The sequence below is a fragment of the Canis lupus genome, chromosome 14, assembly GCF_048164855.1.
Source record: "Canis lupus baileyi chromosome 14, mCanLup2.hap1, whole genome shotgun sequence".
NCBI classification, from domain to species: Eukaryota; Metazoa; Chordata; class Mammalia; order Carnivora; family Canidae; genus Canis; species Canis lupus.
This window is the reverse complement of record NC_132851.1, coordinates 12,413,494-12,436,504: the sequence shown is the minus strand read 5'-3', so window position 1 is coordinate 12,436,504 and position 23,011 is coordinate 12,413,494. Positions and strand designations below refer to the sequence as shown.

The 23,011-nt window shown below is 33.9% G+C and overlaps 1 long non-coding RNA gene across 6 annotated transcripts in view; it reads right to left on the bottom strand.

Moving 5' to 3' along the window:
* Positions 1-22,714, bottom strand: part of LOC140603727 (uncharacterized) — a 130,056-nt gene extending 107,342 nt beyond the window's left edge. For 2 of the 6 annotated variants that reach the window (XR_012006693.1, XR_012006694.1), the window contains exons 1-2: positions 22,499-22,714; positions 12,168-12,206 (exon numbers count right to left, since the gene is read on the bottom strand). This is a non-coding gene — a long non-coding RNA (uncharacterized lncRNA). The remainder of the gene's footprint in view (positions 1-12,167; positions 12,207-22,498) is intronic. The other 4 variants (XR_012006689.1, XR_012006691.1, XR_012006690.1 and 1 more) reach the window with 3 other exon arrangements.
* Between the last annotated feature and the right edge of the window lie 297 nt (positions 22,715-23,011).

Below are 23,011 nucleotides of genomic sequence, written 5' to 3'. Positions count from 1 at the left end.
AAAGAAAGGCTTTAAAGCAGTACTGTGAATGGATAGCTGGTCTATGTTAACTATTGACTACTGCCATAAAATGCATTTTTCCTGATGCAGCTGAACTGCATTTATTTCCTGAGAGAATCCAGGAGGTCAAATTCATTACTGTGAAATGGAATCTAAAATAGAAGCTCTACAATCAGAAGTCACTGCTTTAGTTATTGGTGGCATGGTTCAGATGGCTGCCAGCCCTTACAAATGAAGAAGCTACATAGTTACCTCTATAACATGCTCAGTAAAATATACCCCATGGTATTTTAGAGTTACCAAAAGCAGCTGACAAGGTCCACAGGAATACTGGAGTGAAGAGTTTGCAAAGATTTCCAAAGCATCTTTTGTTGACTCCTGGGGAACTTTCCACCATATAGGAAGAAAATTCTGAAGGCCATGATAAATTTTACTTAGATGCAGTTTAAATTGACAATAAATGTCATAAAAGGCTCCATATTGCAGCAATAGTACTAGGTTACACCATCATATACTCCCCTAAGAAATACCTGATTGTTTTCCCAAAAAGCTGCTTCCTGGAGGAACAAGATCCAGTATGCTACATCTCTGAGAAAAAAAAAAATCCCCAAGAATAAGAGATGGCACACACCTCTGCAATGTCTTAATTATACTAACATATTAAGCCCTTATGACCAGTGCAAATGGGCAACCTATTATAGAAGTTCTAAAAGCATACCTATCCTTGTGTTCAATATGGTTAACATGTGATAACTAACTTTGGAACAATCAGAAAAATAGTACAAATGTTCTAAACACTGAAAAAAGCATTTAACCACCATTTTCATAATGTTATCCATCAGGCAGTTTACATATATTCTTTCAGAAATGGGAATTTTTTTTCTCACATAGCACAGGTGAAAAAGCTGAGTCAAAGAATGTAAAGCAGTTTGTCTAAGGTTGTTGAAAATCATGATTTGAAGCCAGAGCTCTTATGCAAGAGGGCTTTTCACTCATCACACGGTTGTCAGAAATGGTCTTTCTTAGCCTTAATAAGATAGATATAAATATGGAAGGGGAAAAGAGGGAAAGAAAGAAAGGAGAAAGATAAGTAAAAAAGAAAAAAGAGAAAAAGAATGAAATTTTAAAAATAAAAACATGACTGCTGCAAGAAGAAACAGTGCATTGTGTTTTAAGTCAATATAAAGACAATTTGGATATACATCATAAGATATAAAGACTAATTTGGAAAAAATATAAGGCAGCCAGAAAACTAAAAAAAATATTTAGGTGATATTAAGTACATAGATATGATAATAATAAAAATAACATTTATTGAGTCCTATGTGCCATGTCCTGGGGGCAGGACTTTATTAAAACTGCATTATTCCATTCCATTTATAAAATAACTCTATGGGCTAAAAACTATAAATATGTCCACTTTACAGATGAACAAAAACTGAGGCAGAGAAACCTGAAAAAACTTTGCAAAGTCTGCATGTCTAGATAGTGGTAGATCCAAGGCTTGAAATCCAAATAGCTTGATACAGAGACACTGCTCTATATATACCAGTCTGTCAGCCCATATCATTTATTCTATTCCTGTGATATTCCCATTTTTTCCAAGATTTAAAATATGTCATTAGATATAAGGAGGTAATAAAAACATTCAAAGCAATGACCCTATTTTCCCCACAATAATCATTATCTTGTTTTTCATTCTATCAACAGAGAGTCCCTGGTTTTATTATCTAGTTATATATCATACAAAATATATTATAAGAGTGCAAGAAGCAGGAGTAATAGTTTTTCAGAAGTTCTACTGTTTTTATTTTTCTCTTAGAACGAGTAATAATAGGACATTTCCATAGTGCTTGGGAGCTTCTATAGCACTCCCAGACATTCAGTTTATCTTGCTCCTCACATTACGCAATTAGTATTAAACCATTTCACAAATTTAGGAATTTGAACTTAGAGCAGATAAGTGTCTTACTTAATATCACACAGTAAGAGTTGAAAGATTTTCAACCTAAGATTTCTTACCTTGAAACCCTTTCGAACAATTCATCATTTTTAAACTACCATGTATAAACTTTTATAAAGAGTAGACATTTAAAAATATATTTAATCAAACCAATTTTAGAAAACAAGATAGATATCTTTGTCTTATGATGGATCTCCAACTGTTTCACTGCTGAAGCAAGTGCCTATCAATACAAGAATATATTTAAGTTACTCGTGATATTGATATAAAGGCATGGAAATAACTACTTGCTGTTTTGCTTGGGGAAAATAAAAGCGTACAGTCCTATTTAAAAAAAAAAAAGGAATGCTGATGCCATGGTTTTATTATTAGCCTTAGGAAGCAAGATCTAAATAAAAATTTGGTGTGGGGGCTGGCAAAAGCTTTCTCCTTCTTATTCTTTTATTTTTTTTTAATTCAAAGCTAGCTTAGCATTTTTATGTGGGAATGTTAATACAAGAACCTCATTTTAATTCAACAAGTTAGCAGTACAATGTATCACAAAGTATGTTTCTGCAACATTCTCTGAAGTGGAGTCATTCACAAATTGCCTGGGTGGTTCAAAACATGACAAAATGCTGACTCTTCCTATCTGTTTTACATACATTGGTGTTTTATATTCACAAGCCAAGAGCAGCAGTAGAGAGCTTGGGTATCCCTAATTACCAGTATTTTTTTCAAGAAATTTAGGTCAAACATGGAGCAAAACTGCTTGCAGCTAGACAATAGCTTCCGTTTGATGCACATTTTGAAAATGATAGACTAAGTAAACCAAGGTGTCCTCTTAGAAGATATGCAGCAGAGAACCTGATTCTCTGTGGAGACTGGTGGCCTGGCAACCTCTGACTTACTTTGGGATGAGGATAACCTTTGTGAAAATTGCAAAACTCTCCCCTCTTTTCCTCCTATCCATACTTCTTGTAGAGAGAGAATGAGATCCCAAGTACTGACAAGGGCTTTGAAAGTGTGTTTAGAGCATACCACTGAACAACTTCAAAAAGAAACTAACTCCATATATATTTTAAAGGCAGCAATTTATTTAACAGAGTCAATTCCATGAACACAGAAAAAAATGTCTTCTTACCTTTAATAAGACTTGGAACATATATCTCTTTAATGCAAATCTTTTTGGCATAATAATTATCCTTTTGCCATAACCTATAAGCCACATTTATATTCTAGCAAAACCCTTTTCATTTTTTGTTCCCTTTTTTTCTTTATTCTCAGAATTATAATTGTATTGTCTTTTATTATTATTATTAAGGAACTGAGAAGATTGAAATCTTAGTTCCCTCTCCCTCCAAAAAAAAGAAAATTTAACATGATTGTTAATTATTATGATAACGATTGAAAGTTAGTATCTGGATATTCCCCCAAAGGAAAGATTTCATATAATAGTATTTTATGCAATTACCACAACCTACCTGACCATAAGAACCAATATTCCATCACAGACGGTCACTATAAAGAGAAGCAAGTGCCATTCTTCTTACTGCTCATTAGCTGAATCCCTTTCCAATGTTTGCAAAGCCCCCACCCTATGAATACCCTTAGACTGTAGAATCTGAAAGTGATCGAGATACACATCTGTAACTCCCATGCATGTAGTTAGTAAGCACATGACCTAGGCCTACCAATAAGTGTACTTACCAAAGTTTTGAAGCAAGAGAGAGTGAAACAAAAGGGTGGTGGAATAACTGGAGGTAGTGATATTATTTGGGGTCCAGAGCTAGTGGTGTTGATGCACAGGCTTCCTTGACTAATATTCATCGATGGCAGCAGGGTAACTAAACTGTACCATTTCTGGGGCAGACTTTTTCTAGCTGCATCATCCTCAATGTAAGTATCCATTCTTCTTATTGATTACATAAGTAGCAATATTCTCTTAATAAAATGTGTTTCTGCTTAAATCATCCACAGTTTTTGTTAAAAACAAAAAAAACAAAACTCTCAGAACCCTGCTTGATTCAGCAAGATTGTTTTGCTTCCATTTAGGAGTTCTGTCTGTGTACTTACATCCATTTTGTGAGCTTTTGAATTCAAGGGATCTAAAACACTACAAACAAGGCAGCAAATGTGGATTGCCACCCAGTATAATACCTCAAATATATTGAACACTGAGCATTTAAAAACTAAAAATAAACAACTCTCAAAAATTACAGATACCAAATATTATATATAAGAAGGAGATAAAAAAAAGAATGTCATTATCTTGTAGTAACTAATCTGAAACAGGTTTAAATCAGAAGTTAAACACAAAATGCCCCATGATATTCTTTTCATTAAATGAAGTGTGTTTTAAGAACTTAGCCAAGGCAGATTTGACTCTATACCTTATCTCATTTCTGGTTGAAAACTCCATCTTTAAGGAGATATCAACCCTTATGCTTTCTAAAAATCATAATAAAGTCAAAGTAGAAAAATGCTGGAGGAAAAGATATTTTTTTGTGGCTTAGGTTACAAAGAATCTCGTTGGGGGAAAACATACTTTAATTTTCATTAAAGAGCACAAGTAGAGAAAAGAACATGGTATACTTTTACAAAGGGGGTGCCAGTAGTAAAATCTATAATAGGGGGAAAAAATCTTTAAAAAGCATCACTCAATTCTTTCTCTGATAATTGGAAGAAAGTTTGGCCCTCCAAAGTCTGTATTCTAAGTATGCTATTTTAAACTTATTGCATATTTTCTAAACCTATTCGGTTTAACCAAACCAGCATAAGCCATGGTTATTTCTACATGGTCAAAAGGATTTTTCTGTACTCAGTTTCATTTCATTTTAGTATACAATGCTTACCTCATACCAAGAAATCTATCTTTTTTAGAATCGAGGTACACAATTCACCTGCTTTCATAAGTTTCTTAGCCTTATCTGTGTCTAGTCTAGTGTCTAGTATGATGCTATGATAATTTTCATTAAAAAAAAATGCATTATTTGGGATGCCTGGGTGGCTCAGCCATTGAGCGCCTGCCTTCAGCTCAGGGCGTGATCCTGCAGTTCCCGGGGACTGAGTCCCACATCAGGCTTCCTGAGGGGAGCCTGCTTCTCCCTCTGCCTGTATCCCTGGCTCTTTCTGTGTGTCTCACGTGAATAAATAAAATCTTTTTTTAAAATGTATTATTTTTTTCATGAAATCACCTTTAATATTCTTCAGATATGCATGTTATGGCTAATATATTTAGAATTGTAAGACATCTTCAAAAAAATTAAGATAATTTAGTACACTGATTATTATCCTTTGAAAAGAAAAATAAATCCACATTGTAATGGCAGTATCTAGTCAAAAGCATGACTAGAAATCATTGATCAGTAATGTCCAAGTAAAAAAGTATGAGGTTTCTTTTTCAAAAAAAATGGTCCAAATTATTTAAGATTTTTATTTTCTACTTATCTTCCAGATGATTTTATATGAAGAGGAAGATTAATGCTATACAAAACATTTCAGCAACATTTTCCACCTACTGCTCTCAGACTACCCAGGATGAGACATCAGTATTAAAAATTTAAAAATTAATACTTGAGGCACTTCCAATTCACAAATATGTGGAAATCTGCTAATAAAATATTTGAGAAAATTAGACTTGAGAGAATTCACTTAAAGCTCACTCTGCGCGTGTAAGTAGATGAGGGCGACCAGAAAATGAGGAGCTTTAGCAGTGATCACAGCAAGAAGCTTCAACTTTTTTAGCTGTCTTAAACAATGTTTCTTTATTTGAAGGGTGTGCTCCAAAAAAATTCTAGGGAATACTCTTCTCTCATGCTCCTGGACAGACACTCATGGAGGTGGCGAGGTTTGGATTCTCATCTCATCAGCTAAATTATCAATAAATAACAATGGCTAGGGCAGCCCGGGTGGCTCAGCGGTTTAGCGCCACCTTCAGCCCAGGGCCTGATCCTGGAAACCTGGAATCGAGTTCCGCGTCGGGCTCCCTGCATGGAGCCTGCTTCTCCCTCTGCCTGTGTCTCTGCCTCTCTCTCTCTTTCTCTCTCTCTCATGAACAAAATAATAAATAAATAAATAAATAAATAAATAAATAAATAAATAAATAAAACAATGGCCATTTTAAGTATAGAAGGACAAAATTTTGTGACCATGAGAGCTGGAAATCCAGGCTGGAAAAGAATTGAAGGGAGGTGGTCGGAGATAAGCATTAAGGAGGGAACAAGGAAAGGTGGAATTGGTAACTTTAAGCTACTCTCCTGGGCATTTCCTGATTCTGTGCCTCTGAAGCTTCCAATCTCAGCAGATAAATTTGGATTTAACTTTATAAAGTGATAAAGAAATTCTATCTAAAATTTTTGTTATAATAAATTTAAAGCAGGAAGCCCCTGTTTGCATTGCCACCTGCAAATTAAATGATTTAGAAATACTACACTTTTCTTATGGCTTTTGTGAGAAATGACCAAATTTCTTGCTAAATGTCCCCAGAAGAAATAATTGCAACTTTTGCTAAATCCCCCTGATTCTTGCAAAGGAAAAAAAAAATAGTTCGAAATACAGTTTCATGGTATTATTTGACTGAGATACATGCATACCATGCCCAAAAGGACCATTCATGGGTTGTTTTGGTTACTTATATTTACTAAATACTTATGTTAAGTGTTACTGATTTGAGGCTAGTTGAGATCAGTTCCTAAATGAAACACTTAAATTACAAAACAGGGCATAAATTACTCCTCTTTCAGAGGGGAAATACATCTTGGAAATATTGTTACAGATTTTTAGAGTCTTATCATCTTTGCACTAGATTCATATACGTACATTTTTGCCAATTGATTTCAAGACTAGCACAGTGACAGCTTACAAAATCTTGTACATATATATCCATTTTTTCCTATGAGAAGAATGTGTTTCTCATTTATAGCTATGATTCAAATAATAAGGGCTATATAATTTGCCAAATCAAACCTCTTCTGGATCACAAAGGCTCTAGTTATTCCCTTAAAACCAAGTGTTTCATAGATGAACAGTGCTCTCCTGTGATCAAAGAAAGGAACTGCTTGCATCATAAAACAGGTAATTACTGTCTTTTTATTGCCAATGTGTCCCCTCCTGTTTTCCTACAGTTATTAGCAGGATTATTTTTATATGTATTATGCCCATTATCTCTCTGAGGAAGCCTTCATTTTTCCTTTCCAAAGTAAACATGCTACTATACTAATTATTTTATTCACATAATTATAATTGAAGTTCTTTTAGCTCCTTTTTACCCTTGTTCAAGTCATACAGAAACAATAGTTGTGAAAAGAATAAATCTTTCTAGAACATATTACATAAATGCTGGCAAATTGAAAGATACATTACTTGCAAAACTGCCCCACATAAACCAACAAGAGCTTATAAAATTAGAACCTTGAATTCTGCAGTTTGGTCAGCCCTGCCTTTTATCAGAAAGCAAGAAAGATTTATGCTATAGCTTCAGGAAAAGAGCTTCTGAGGATACTTGCCATTTTAAATGCCCACAATTTGCAAAGCATCAAATAGCACTTATTCTCAAACAATTTCTATTTCTATTAAAAAAATAGAGGTTTAGGCTTCCACCAATGCTATTTATATTCATGAGAGGAGTTTCCTGAGGTTTCTGTAAAACTACCATAATTTCCACTGACACATTTATCTAACAGTTGATGTCATTTTGGAGAGAAAAGGAGGGCAGCTAGGAAACTTGTTCCCTGTGAGCACTGATCCAGAACACACTGCAAACAGGTCTGTCAAAGCAGCCTTCTTTGGGGAGAGTAAACCCAATTGCTACATAATCAGGCTCTGGCACCTAGATTAATGTCTTACAGAAAAGACTAAAATGTGTGCCTCTCTTAAGATGGTGGACATGTATCTGTCACATAAAACAGTGCAGAATTTCTGAGAAACTCTTTTATCATATCAAAATTGATATACAGTTAGTTACTGAATATTTGGATTACATATGGATAATACACACATATCAATGTATAAATAATATAAGTATTAATTGTGGTGAAGTTGGTATATACCATCTGTGGATATATTTGGGGCCACAATCACAGCTGGCAAACATTAGAGTGACCACCTGCCATGTACTTGCCAAAGTCACTACTGATGGTGCTAACAGCAGTGGAACAGGGATCAATTTCCCAGAGAGAGAGAGAGAGTAAGTCAGACCCTATGGGAAAAAACAATCTCAGGGAGGCATACAAGAATTTGACTTGTGTACTAGAGTGTAGATCATGTTAGTTGAGCAAAGAGAACACCAAAATCTAGGGAAAGAGCTTAACAGACATGCTAATGTTCATTAATTAAATCAATGCCCCATTGGATCAATTTGTTACCTGAGACTTTTAGGAAGACAAAGAGAATTTCCTGGACATGAAATCACAAGGCAGTAAAATCTCAGGTATCAGCAGTGATGGTAAAATTTGGAGTAAAATATCAGAGGGGATGGGGAGTAGTACAACCCAGAAAATAAGTCATTTTTTCACATTAATAATACTCTTTCAATTAGCAAAAAATAAAATAAAACAAAACCTAGGAACTATTTTCCAGAAAAGAGAAATCGCCTAAACAAAACCCGTATGTAGTGGATAACTGCACATCCTGCTCCTCTCTGCACCACATCCCTACCACAATATACACCCACTTAAAGTTTCCTGGTATTAACAATTGACATATGCAGCAACAAAGTGAATATTAATAATATGACTCCTTGGCAGAGTCACTTGGTTCAGAAATGGGAACATGACCAAGGTCTAGCCAAGGAAACTCTCTTCTAAAATTTGGTATTACGGGTGCCTGGGTGGCTCAGTCAGTTAAGTGTCCAGCTCTTGGTTTTGGCTCACATCGTGATCTTGCAGTCATGAGACTGAGGTCCATGACAGACTCCATGCTGAACGTGAAGACCGCTTAAGATTCTCCCTTTCTTCTCCTTTTGCCCCTCCACCCCCACTCTTCCTGTCATGTATACTCTCCCACTAAAATAAATAAAAAATAATAAAAAATAAAATAAAGTAAAATTTGGAACTGAAACTAATAGAGAACATAGGAGCCTCAGAAATTCTTAATTGCTATTTTTCAAAGTAGGCTAGCTAATCTAGACAGAGTGTGAGGACAAAATCAAGGAGAAAAGAAGGAAGCAGATATTCAAAATATGTTTAGGTGAAACAAGGAGAAAAAGAATCTTTACTGTCTTCAAATCATTGGTCTCAGTAGGTCTTGGTGTCCACCTACGTTCATGTCTTAGGCTGTAATGCACATCATGCTTTTTTTCTTAAACCCCCCATTTTTGTAGAAGCTAGTAAAAATATGATTCTTGTGCTTGCAATGAAAAAGTTTGAACTAATGCACTTGCTAAGAATTTCAAAAATATGCTAGTTAACTGGGACCTATAGATTGTTCTATGGATAACTATCTTAATATTAATGGCTTGGTAACTATATAAAGATCATTCCATTTACTAAATTGAGCAATTATATTCATTTTATTGTCATATGTCTCAAAAAATAATTATTTCAGGTACTATTTATATGAAACAAGTAATTCCCAATGACAGGTCAAGGTTCAGGGCCAAAAATGAGTACACTAGATAACCAGTGAAAATGTGACAACTCTTTATTCAAAACCATTCACTCATATATGTTATTTATATAAATAAAACTTAATTTCATCTTTCTAAAGTATGACCTAGCAAATATTTGTATATTTGTAAGAGCTATTTAACAGTGCACCAATAGTCTTCAGCCCTATAAGAATCCCTCATCAGCCCATGCTATCTTCCCCTTCTGCTAGACTCATCTCAGAATTTAACCAAGGATAAATTTATTTTGGGATTTTTATATATTTATTTCTCTCTTCTTACCCACACACAACACTCATATTGATAGAGTAGGATCTAGAGGACAATATCACACATTAAGAAACAGCAAAATCAAACCAAAGAGACTATGTGTGTGTGAAATGTGGGTGTGTTTGCGTGAATGTAGTAGCGCACACCCAAATTAGTTGTAATTCTCAAGCTGTTATAATAGTTGTAAATATATATTTCTCTAGTTAAAAGCCTAATATTATCTCCTGGGATAGGAAAATTACAGGCTAATCACAAAGCTATAATGAGAATAAAATCTGGACAATGGCCTCTTTGAAGGAAAAAAAAAAAAACTTGTCTCCCGTATCCTCAGAGCAGTTAGTGAGATGTAGCAAACTGGGAAGAGAATTGGATTAAGAGGAAAAGAAGAGCCAGATTTAAACCAGATTCTGTTTCTACTATCTGTGTTGACTTTGACTCACTAACCTTATCCGAGCCTTGGTTTCTATACTTCTAAAGTGGATGAAAGAACTCTTGCCATGTAGAACTGTTTTAAGGTTTAAATTTATTCTTTATCCATTAAGCAACTATTTTGGAAATCCCTTTTTCCTATCAGACATATGTATGTCTTATCAATGAATGGTAGGAGAAAAGAGAGAAGGAAGGAAGGAAGGAAGGAAGGAAGGAAGGAAGGAAGGAAGGAAGGAAGGAAGGAAGGAAAGAAGGAAAGGAGGGAAAGAGGAGGAGAAAGGAAACTAAATTACTTTTTATTCTGGATTTCATGCTAGATTTATATTAAACAAAAATTATTGCCTGCTTAAAACCTGGATCTAGGGGCACCTGGGTGGCTCAGTAGTTGGAGCATCTGCCTTTGGCTCAGGTCACGATCCTGGGATCTGGGATTGAGTCCCACATTGGGCTCCCTACAGGGAGCCTGCTTCTCCCTCTGCCTGTGTCTCTGCCTCTCTCTGTCTGTCTCTCATGAATAAATAAATAAAATCTTAAAAAAAAAACCCTGAATCTAGAGACTACTTGGTAAAACAAGAAAAACTATATACAATAGCAGTCAAATTTGTCATGTGAAAATGTTTTAAAGCCATTATTTCGTATTAAAGGGAAAGGGAAAAGGAGAGCACTGTGCATTTTTTCTTGTTTGGTGTTAAAGCAGGATTTTAGAGATGCTCAACTCAAGCATTCAGACAAAAAGATAAAGAGTAAAGGATTGTAATTAACTTGAATTCGCAGAATGATTACCCTTCTATGCCACATTTCCTTGCTTCAAGAGCCCTTGCCAGAAAAAAATTGTTTGTGATTCTCTCTAGTTAAAAAATCTATTTTTTAAATTATTATCTTTACTCCAGAAAGAAATAAGACAAGAACAAGAACTTAAACATTTCAGTTATTCAAGATGAATACGTTCTAGAGATCTGCTGTATAACACAGACCCCTGCTGTAGTAATACAGCATTATATATTTTTAAATATGTTAAGAGGATAGATTTCATGTTACATGTTCTTATGACAAAACATACACAGACACACAAAAACACAAGAAATTTTTGGAAGTTGTAGATATGTTTAGCAACTTGATTATAGTGATGATATCATAAGTGTATGCATATGTTCAAATTTATCAGGATGCTTACATTAAGAGTGTGCAATATTTTTAAATCAACTATATCTCTACAAAGCTAAAAATAATAAAATAATTGAAAGAGAAAAAAAGATAAACAGAATGTGTTTACAGAAGTTCCTCTTCTTACACATCCATACAGCTCAACAAATATTTGTAGAATAGGATGGGTACTATGGAAAGAACTAAATACAGAACTGAAGAAGCCATTGCCTCTAGACAGAGTTACTCAGACAATCTATTGGAGAGATGTAGCAATAAGCAACTGATGTAGGGTGCCTGGCTGGTTCAGTCAGTTAAGCACCCAACTCTTGATTTCAGGGTGGTAGAACTGAGTCCTGCATCAGGCTTTGCACTCAGTGCAGAGTTTGCTTGAGATTCTTTTTCCCTCTCCCTGCTCATGCTCTCTCTCTCTCCCTCCCAATAATTGAATAAAATCTTAAAAAAAAAAAAAAGCAACTGATCTGATGATCCCTAATGGTCCATTAGAATGAACAAAATTCAATGAGACCCACAAAGATGGCAATGATTAGGTTGGTGAGGACCACATGGAAGCCTCACAAACTAGATTCAAGCTGCTCCTTGAAGTATGAGGAGAAAAGAGACAGACCTGCAACCAATGAACACCCTGTTTTTTCCATTAAGATAGAATTTGTGGCTTAGTGGAAACTTTTAGAAAATGATTAGAGAAATAATGAGGTCTGCAGTCAGGGCATGCCAATGGCTGAAGCAAGGTAAACCTAAAGTTCCTGGACTCACAGTTTTTTGTTCCTTCTTCTATCTTGCAGTCTTCAAAGTCTCAAAGAGAAGAAGCACAGAAAAATAGGAAGAGGGATAGATAAGTCACATTGTTAAGTGGCTCTTGGTCTCCATATTAGAAATAAATTTAAAGCTGTCTTTGGTGAATAGGAATTACCCTTTCACGAATATCTTTGGTGCACCAGGATTCACATATATTATCTTATTTCAATCTAGCCTCTAGTGACAAAAATAGTCACTATGTAAGGGCATTGCTATTGCTGTTGGTTGTCATTATCAAGTTCAAAATACATCTATGACTTTTGTCATTTCTACTATCACAACAAAAATTTTATACTCCCAGATTTTGTCTAGGAGTATAATCACTTATCCTTTATTTTCTGCAAATATCAAGTAAAGAGATATAAAGAACTGTAAAGGGGAAAACGTTGTTAATTCAGTGAAATAGAGGTCCTGAGAATCCAACAACAAACTGATGTGTGTCAGACATTTTTTCACAGTTCTGAACATTTCCTCCATCTTAACATCTGCATGTAAAATAGGAATAAAGTCTGTATATATTTTCCATTTAAAATTAGTTTCCTAAGCTTATAACAAAAGGCTATCAACAAGTATGAAACATCTGAATTGTTAAAATATGCTTATTTCTCAGATCAACAAGTTAAAACAGAGAGATTTAGTGGACAAATTAAAATAAAATTTAAAAAAGAAAGAAAGTTTTAGAGGGCCAAAAGAGCCACACATCACTTACTTTCTTTATTATCTATTACTTTTCTATTGGTTTGATTCCCCTTTCAATTATGTTTGAGATGTGGCTATCTTGATCAAATTCAAGGTTTCCTGACCAAGTGTTGTAAATAAATAATGATATTCTCTTTTACTCTCTTCCTCTGCAGCTAAGGAGATACACAAGGATATTTCCTTTCACACAGCTGCTGAATTATATTTATGTCCTTCCTGTATTTTGTCTTTTGGCTTCTGAAATGCAGTGTTCATATGTTTCAGAGTTCTCTGGGTAGAATCTGATGTAATTTCTGGCAGATGCTTTCAGAGGGTTCCAGGCTGTTGAATTCTGGCACTCGGGGCTTGGGAGGAAGTCAAGCAGATCTTTCATAATAAGGGATTGTTGAAAGGTGCTTTATACATTTCACAATAGCTATGCAGCTATTCTGTGGCACATCCCTCTTAGCCTTGGTGTCTCAACAGTTCTCTCATCTGCAACTGAGTATCCTAGTAGACCTTTATAATCCCTCGAGTATGCTAAAATCCTAGTAACCCAGTAATTACTAGTAGCTTGACAGCTATTCGAGCATGGCTGCCACCGAGTCATATAAGCACACATCAAGAACATGGAAAGATTTTTGAAAAGAATGGTCACATCTCTTTCAAGACATTTTTCCAAAAATATTTTACATACCTAATCTATTTTGATTGCTGTGAGTTATGCAATATTTTTGCCTCACTCTAATTTTTATTTGAGGTGCGTGGTTAAATTCTTTCCAAACCTTTTGTTTTCTAGCTAGTGTAATGTATTATTCTTTGGAGATCCTCCCCATGAAAATTATGTTGAAAGTATGTGCCATAAAGCAGTCACATTTTTTCTAGGTTTAAGAAGTCACTTGGAAAACTCATCATTGTTATTTAACCTCCAAAAATAATTAACAAGTTGATATCTGGTACAGACCACAGAGCTGCAAAAGAACATTATGTAGTACCAAAATGTTACTGTTATCACTTACTATACCAAAAAAGGAAAGAGAGCAGGATACATTGTTCTTGAAGTTTCTCAGAATCTTTTCAGACACTTGATCTTAACCATGTTTTTTAACTTTAGTTTCTGGAGAGACAAATTGTCCCAAATCTCCTTTTAATAAGATTGACCTTGTTCGTTAGCTTGAGGCTGAGTGTTAAGTAAATGAGAAAAATATATTATGGTCCTTGCTTTTGCTCCCAAGGGACCAGTTTAGATGTCATTGTAAACCTGTTCATTTTAAAAATATCTCTAGTTTATTTTAAATTCTCAAGTATTTTATTCAAAGAGAGAGAACATAGAAATTAGCTAACTGAAATAATGTTCTACTAACTCAGATTTAAGTGTACGCTCCTAGATAAAACTGGTGTGTGTGTGTGTGTGTGTGTTTTCAATTGACAGCATTCATCAATAAGGTGAAACCATTTGGCCAGAACTCTGAAGCACTAATTTTCTTCTCTCTCATGCAGTATGAAGTTACTCTTTAGCAAATCAGAAAAACTATATATTATAAAACTTTACCAGACATATGGATTCGAACAGGCATGCCAATATAGCCTAATTATCCTGGCCATTAGCCAGGGAGTAAGTTCACACAATTTAAGGTGGAATTCTTCATATTTTTAACAGCTTTATTGAAATACACTTTGCATATCATGAAATTCACCCATTTTAAATTTACAAATCAATGACTTTTATCAACTTTACTGAGTGGTGCAACCATCATCATAAATCAGTTTCAGAATGTTTTCATTCCCCATGACATTTCCTAGGCCCTCTTACTGGTAAGCCTCATTCTAACTCCAGTGCCAGGAAACCACTAATCTACTTTCTGATGCTTTAAATTTGCCTTTTAGAACATTGCATATCAATAGAATCATCCAAACATGGTCTCCTGTGTCCAGATTATTTCGCCTAGTATAATGTCTTTGAGGTTCATTCATGATGTAGCATGTGTCATGAGTTAATTCTTTTTTCATTGTTGAGTTGTATTCCATTATATTGAGACCACATTTGACTATCTATTCAGCAGTTGATCAATATTTACATTGATTCTAGTTTTTAAAATTTTGAGTAATGTTGCTTTAAACATTCATGTGCATATATTTCTATGCACATGTGTTTTCATTTCCCCTTAGTAAATACATTCTGAAGTGGCTACACAAGCAGTGCATGAGGATTCCTATTTCTCCGTATCTTTGGCAATGTTGTTATTGCCTATCATTAATTATAAACATTCCACTGAGTATTAAATAGTATTTGATTGTGGTTTTAATTTGCAATTTTTATTGATTAAGGATGTTGAACGTCTTTGCAATTGGTTACTAGCCATTCACATATACCCTTTAGTGACATATATATTCATATCATGCAAGTCCTTTATCATATATGTGTTTTGATAGTATTTTCTCCTAGTATGTCCCTTATCTTTTAATTTTTTTAATGATGTCTTTTGAAGAACAAAATTTTTAATTGTGATGGAGTCTAACTTACCTTTTTTTAAATAGACTTGCTTTAATTATAGTGTCCAGAAAAAATTTGCTTACGGCAAAGTCTTGAAAACTTTCTACTATGGTTTCTTCCAAATGTTATATTGTTTTAGAGCTTACACTTAAGCTTATGATAAAATTTCTAGTTAATTTTTGTGTATGATGTAAAATGATTGCATAAATTCATTTATCTGCATGTAGATATTCAGTAGGTTCTATACCGTTAACTATCCTTTCCTCAATAAATTTCTTTGGCACCATTAAATTTTCTGGGATTTAAACTGTGATTCAAACGCATGCTAGATTTTGGCCTTGGGCAAGTTATTTAATAATTCTAAGTCTCAATGCTCTCATCAGTAAAATCTACACTATAAAATTCTTGTGTATACTCCCACTTTGTGAACTTTAGAGTTAAATGAGTTAATAGATGTTTATAGAAGTTTTAGAACAGGGCCTACAACACACTAAACACTCAATAGTGAAACATGAAAATCCTAAGGGATGGCAATCAAGTAACACAATGGAATGTGACTTTAGAAATGATGGGGGAGGTGGTGTTGAGTGTGGGGGTGGGCTAAATGGCTGAAGGAGGTCAAAGGGTACAAACTTCCAGTTACAAAATAAATAATTCATTTGGATGTAATGTACAGCATAGTGAGTATAGTTAATAATGGTGTATTGTATGACACAGACAGTACAAGCTTCTAACAGCAGGTCACATTAACTAGAGGAAAACTGACAAGACCTGGGAGCCCAAAACACTAGGCAAGTAGTTATATTTATTTTCTGCTCCCCATGTTTCGAAATAAGTGAACTAAACTAATGTAACATTTCTGGCTTCTCTTTCCATTCCTATCTAATTATACTTCCCTACAGGAGAAGGCAGATCCTATCAATTGATTACTGATGAAAAAATATACTAAGCATACTCCATTGACTTTCTTTGTTTATTATAGAACCAGCTACCCAATAAGAAGAATGCATAGTCTCCTCCTCCATCACAGAGGCAGACCTTTAGGGGTCTGCTGGCTTCCACTTCACCACGGAGCAAGTAGTTCTTTAGACTTTAAATACAATATTCAAAAATCCAGTTGGCTATATACATAAACTTTATTCTCTACTTTAAGCTTTTATCAAAAGTTAAAGTAGCATTTTTGATCTCCAAATGCAGACTCCCAGTTGATTCTGATCCATGGATAGATAGCCTCTTCAACACCATCACAATACACAGCTTTTAGGGCTCAAGATGATAGGACTGGTGCAACAAAGTGGATTATAGACAGGGAAAATGAAACCTCCATTGTCAATGCCCAGGGATCAATGATATGAGGAAAAAAAAGAACTTAAAAAAAAAAAACAAAACAGAAAACCTGACACGATGAGGCCAGAAAACAGAAATACTTATCCCCAAATCAGGAACATATATATCCTCAAGCATTTGAGATTTTCAAACACAAGGCACCCAAAACTGTGTGTAAATCCTGCTACTCAGTGAGATAAAACATTTCCTTTTTCTTCTATTTTCTTCTAGTTAACCTGATTTTAATTCCAGGGGAAGGGTAAGGTAGCAATCAAATGGCTAGGTACATAGCATAAACATCCAACCAAAGGCATAGCATTACTAGTTCTCAAACTTCATGATATATAATTGTGATGCTTATTAAAAATCCAAGTTTTCATGAGTTACCTAAAGAAACTCTAATGTCATAGGTCCAGGTAGAACTCGGGAATGTGCATTTTAAAAAACATTGATTCAAGTAATTTGCACTTTGATAAACATTTGATAAATGTATGAAGTGCCACAGTGTCATGTGGCAAAGAGAATATCTGCCTTTGCTCTTTTTGCCAAATGGCAAAAAGTCTTAGCTGGACTAAGAGTCCAACTTGGAACAGTTCTGCAGCACAATTGGCATAGATATACCCCCCCCAAAAAAAAATCTTTCCCAAAAATTGATAGGAAAATTGCACGCAGAAAGTTTGAATATTTTCTTCTGAAAAAGTGTCACTTTCTTATCAGTGTCCTAAAAAATTATCATGTGTGGGCCCCTTATCTACAAACAGCAACATCTATTAGACTAACTTAATCCCTTTGGCAACTACTATTTTGCTAGTTCAGTTTCTCAGTCTGGGGTTTGGGGGAAGAGTACTGAAATCTGCCTATATATAAGCAAAAAAAAAAAAAATCTGAAAATGCTAGTTGTTTGAAGGACTGTATAAGTCTATGTATAAATTTAAGTGACAAAATGCTTCATAAATTCAATGTGTTGTAATGATGAGTTCATCTTATTGGAAAATATCTTGTTTAAAATTACAAAATAAATGAACCCTTGCATGATAACTGAAATTAATAAAAATAACATAGTGAATTTGATATGTTTTAAATAGGACTCTGATTTCTTTGACCTTTCAATTTTAACTATAATATCTTTAGCACAGCCAGGGATTTATGATGTAAAAGTAACTTACTTCCAGAAATTTTCGAAAGCCTAATATGCCATTAAGTATTATCCCTGCCTATTACCACTTCTACAGAAGATGCAACTGGTAGTAACTGAATGAGTAGCAGCCAGTTAGATAAGCCTTTGTTCAAATGTTCAGAAACTTCAACCCTTCAAAGCTAATTTAGCTTTGCTATCATATTCCAAAAAGACTTTAATCAAACACACATAACATTTTATTGAATATATGTATTTAGATTTTTTTCTTCACTAGACTACAAACTTCTTGAAAACAGGCCATCTACACTATTTTTTTCTAGGGAACCTCGAACTACAGCACTTAGCTCACTAAGCAACTGACCTTTAAACTTGGAACATCTTGATTTCAAGTTCTGATCCTGATTCTTATCAGCCATGTGATAAGGCATTTTGCTTAATATTTTAAACCTCTACATTATCATCTTTAAGAAGGAGACAGCAAGACTGTTCTCATATAGTTGTATGAGTCCTTAAATGAGATCATATATATATAGCTGTACCCTGCACGTGGGAATTATGATGAGATAGAAAACTTGTCAGTTGGGACCTCAAAATCCTAAACCCATGATAGCCATCTTTTGCTACAATTGGCGGATATAGGACGTAGAACGAGGACAGTATATATAAAATAACTATTACTCATAGAAAATAACAATTACTCATTTATCCTTTGACTCTAATTCCAGTGCCATCTCCTAGAGAACTTGGTCAAATCACTAATACCCAGAAGCATTCTTTTACATACTCTTGACAAATCAAAGTGGCGAGACTAGACAAAGGCAAATCTTTTACTTATGCCCTACCTTGTCTAAAGAAGGAGAAAGACTCACAATTCTGCTTAGTTTACATAGAGTTCTAAGACAGAGAAGCAATTCAAAGAGGGAAAATGAATTCAAAAGAAAAGATTATAAAAAGCCCAGATGATACAGCATTGGAGTCATTAATCACTTTACTCATCAAGCAAAAACTAAATCTTAGCACTAGCTTAAATTACTTCCATTTTTTGAGTATCCAGCTCTTCCTTGGGTTTGAAATATCAGAGGAGCTGCCTTGAGCACCCCCTAGAGGTTAGAGCACCAGGAAAGAGAGAAATTCAAATTTCTAATTGGAAAATTTTATTAAAATTGACAGAAATTTATCAAACACTAAGAAAAATATGCTTAAACCCTAAGAAAAATACACCTCAGGATCTTATGAAATAAAAGACACAAGAAAGGAATTTCAGATGTTTTTTAAGAAAAATAAATGAATAATAAAATACATGAATTAGATAATCTTGAGACTATTTTTACCTTTAAAGTCAGCAATCCCTTGAAAATAATCAATAATCAATTAACATTTTAATATGAATTTATCACTGAATAAAATGAATGTTTTCTGCACATTGTTAAATCATCTTTAAAAACTAACTTATATTTGGAATCCTGATTCTTAACCATCACTATCTGATTTACTGTCTCTTTACATCTCATCAAAAAGCCATGGAAAAGAAAGAGCCCTATTGGAAAGAAAGAATATTAATCAACATATTGCCAGATCCTGGAGAGAACTGCATCTATAATACATGGATGAAGTTAGGCTAAAGTCATAACTATGCTTCATGCACAATTAGATATTGAAACAGATAGCCAAGGATAGGGAGAAAGTAAAAAGATATTTCAAAGCATTTTACTTCACATTTCTATCAAAAATCAAGGCCAGTATCTAAGAAACTGAAGCAGTCCCTATTTCAGAAAAGAAGGACATTTTCTAAAATTGTCAGGACCTGACGATATGAACAGCTTTCTTCACTTAAAGATGAAAGTCCTTCTAACATAAACAAATAGCAAAAAAGTATAATAGAAAATGGCTCTCCCTGGGAAAACAATCTTACTCTTTGTCTCATCATAGTCTCAACAAATTGTATTTTTAAAAGTCAATTGATAAAATACAGATGACAATAGAGGTGAATATAAATCTAATCTTAATTGAGGAATGAATTTATAAGCTTAAAAATTATGAAAAAACCTTTCAAAGAAAGAAGATGAAAATATAATAAATATTGGACAAAGAATAACTTCAATGTAAAATAAGTCGGCATAAATTGATAAGAAAAACGCTAAAATCCCCTAGTAAATAACAAGTACATGGAAACAACTACATAGAAACACACACACACACACAAACACACACAGGCAAATGCAACTAGCTAATAACAAATCAATGAATACTTAAATCAGTAAATTCATTGGCAGTTTAAAATAACTACAAAATGTCACATTTTGCCGGTTAGTACTAGGAAAGGGTGTTATGAACTGGGCACTTTATTTTTATATACTACTGGTATTCTAAATAAATATATACCACTTGACTAAATAATTCTATTTTAGGAAGGATGTAACCTAAAACAAACAAAATATATTAATAAAAGTTCATTATAAGAGTTAAAACCTTAACCATGCAACATTGAAAAATAGTAAAATAAGTTATTCTTTGTGGATATAATGTCATTCAAAATCATTAAATGTCATGTTTTGAAGTAATGAAATGATGTAATTTTGGCACATTAACCAAAAGAAGCACTAGTTCATCTACATGAAAAAATATGAATGTTTATAAAAGAATTATTAGAAATATTCTATAATGCTAGGTGTGTTTATACTATAAGTTAAGTATTTTTCACTTATTCCTCTGTATTCCAAATACTATGTCTAATAATTGATTTTATTTATAGACTTACATATATTTTATTTTTCATTTGTTTTAAAATAAAAATATTCATGGCATCTCATTCAAAAAGGTGGAAGTCTCCCTCCCAAAACCTGACCGCCAAGTAATCAGATGTAACCAGAGTTTTTAGTTTATAATAATTCTTTTCAAAGATCTTCTATGTATATAAAATTCTCTTTTTTTCAACACACATGATAGCATATTATGCACACTGCTCTGATGTATATAGAGCACTTGGCTGTATTTACTTAAGCATGTATTTTGGAAATCACTCTACATAAATACATAAGATATAAATGTATAATACTGCTTTCTAGATGTATTCTGTTTTGTTCTTAACACCGCATGTTATCACATTGTAGATTATTTTCAGTATAGCAGGTATGCAATTTCCCACATATGAATATATCTACAGGATATTTAAAGGAATAGAATAATTAAATAACAATTATCACAGTCTCTCTGAAACATTGAACCAAAGTACATAGCTACCATTAATGTATGAATATCATTCTTTTAAACATTTTGGCCAATAATGTTTCTATAAAATTTTTGTATCTTTTCCAGTTGGAAGAAAAGTAATATATTTGATTTAATTTGCATTTTTTTCTTGTTATAAAAAGAAACAAAAACATTTTAATGGATAACTTGAAGATCACTTCTCTAATGATTTTCCCTAGAAATGATCATCGCTGTTCTAAACCCCAAAGTTTTCCCTTATATTTTGACTATTGTGGTTTTTTATTTGTAGACTGCTCACACACTCCAAGTAGATGTTCAAACAGAGCTTCCCTGTGAGCTTAATTTTCCTATTGAATTTACTCTCCCAAGTGCATGATGCCAAACACATTATTTTGGAAGAGGGTAGATATTTCTGCAGTTCTCACCTTTTAATGGGTTTTTGTTTTACCCTAAAGATTTATGCAGCTCCAACCTAAAACTGCACTCTCTCTTCCCATAGCATGTTAGAATGAGGAAATAGTCTCCTTTTCTCTTCCCTCACATTGAATTTCTTGCCCATAGACATTATGCCCAAGGAGGAAAGCATAAACATTCTGACAAACACAAGCCTGAGCATTCTTAGCTCAATTACTGACCCTAAGCTAGGCTGAACACTCTGAGGATTGGTGTCATAATTTGCTTAAATGTCATGTGAATGCAAGAACATTCTCCATATCTGGAAGGCCTGCTCTCTTGGACAAACCAAAAGAGAATCAAAGAATCTGTCTCAGAGAAGCAGAGAAACAGAATTCTCATGAATGCTTTTCCTCCTACCACATTATCACCTAAGCAACATGTGAGGAACTTTTCAAAATAGTTGCTATTTCCTCAATGAAAATGCCAAATTAAAAAAGACAAAACAAAACAAAACAAAAAAATGTTTGTCTTTAAGTGCTCTCAGAAATCAAGTGCCATGTGATCATCTGAGGCTGAAGACTGGGACCCTTTCTGATTTGTATCTTAAATCTGAAGACAGCTCATTAATAGGAAGAAGCTTAATTTGTGCATAACAAATCAAAGAGGAGATTCTAAATTAAAACCAAAAAATTGTTCCTGTTCCACTATAAAGGTCAAAAAATTTAACATGACTCTAGATTAGTTTGTTTATATAAAGATAACTACTTTCTTTAATCAGGCTTCTCAAGATAAGTATTTTAATCTGTATCTGCCACAGAAAAGAAGCAGAAGTACAAATAAAAGATTCTTTACCAACATGTTTTATTTCTGTTTTCCAAAAACATGGTTGATGTTTCTTATTCCATTTTCAGTATATCAAGTCATGTCTTTATCCTAGCTCTACCTTTACTTATCAAACCACAGCATTAGAGACATTGAAGAGTATAATCTTCCCTATTATATATAACCTTGCTAATTCTCAGATTCAAGAAAAAAAAAAGTACTTACTAAGAACAAGGTGTTTCAAAGTCTTCCGTTTTCTTGAGTCTTGAGAAAATACCTGAAAATCCTACAAACCCATTCTGTCAAATTTTAGTTTTCCCCCCAAAGTGAAAGAAAGGCTAGTTCCTGCCCTAAATTCTAAAAATGTTCTGCACCTTGTAACTTAATTTTCTTTGTATCAGTTTCAACTTTAGTGTGGGCTGTTAGGACAACTGCTGCCAAAGAGCTCACCATTGTCCTTGCTTGAACATGTTGTAATTAGGTCATTCCATCTACAATTCTAACATCCCACCCATCATTCCACTCACCCTTGAATCATTACCTTTACACGCTTCGATTTACATACCCTTCTGCTATGATTTTTTTTTTTTTTTGAGATTTCTCTGGAAGGAAACTTAGAAATGATATGCTTTGCCCACCTAATTTTGCAGTTGAGAAAACTTCAGCCCTGGAAGAAGTTAAGAAAGCAATGAACAACTATATAGCCATTTTATAGCCATCATCTACCAGTTAGTGACT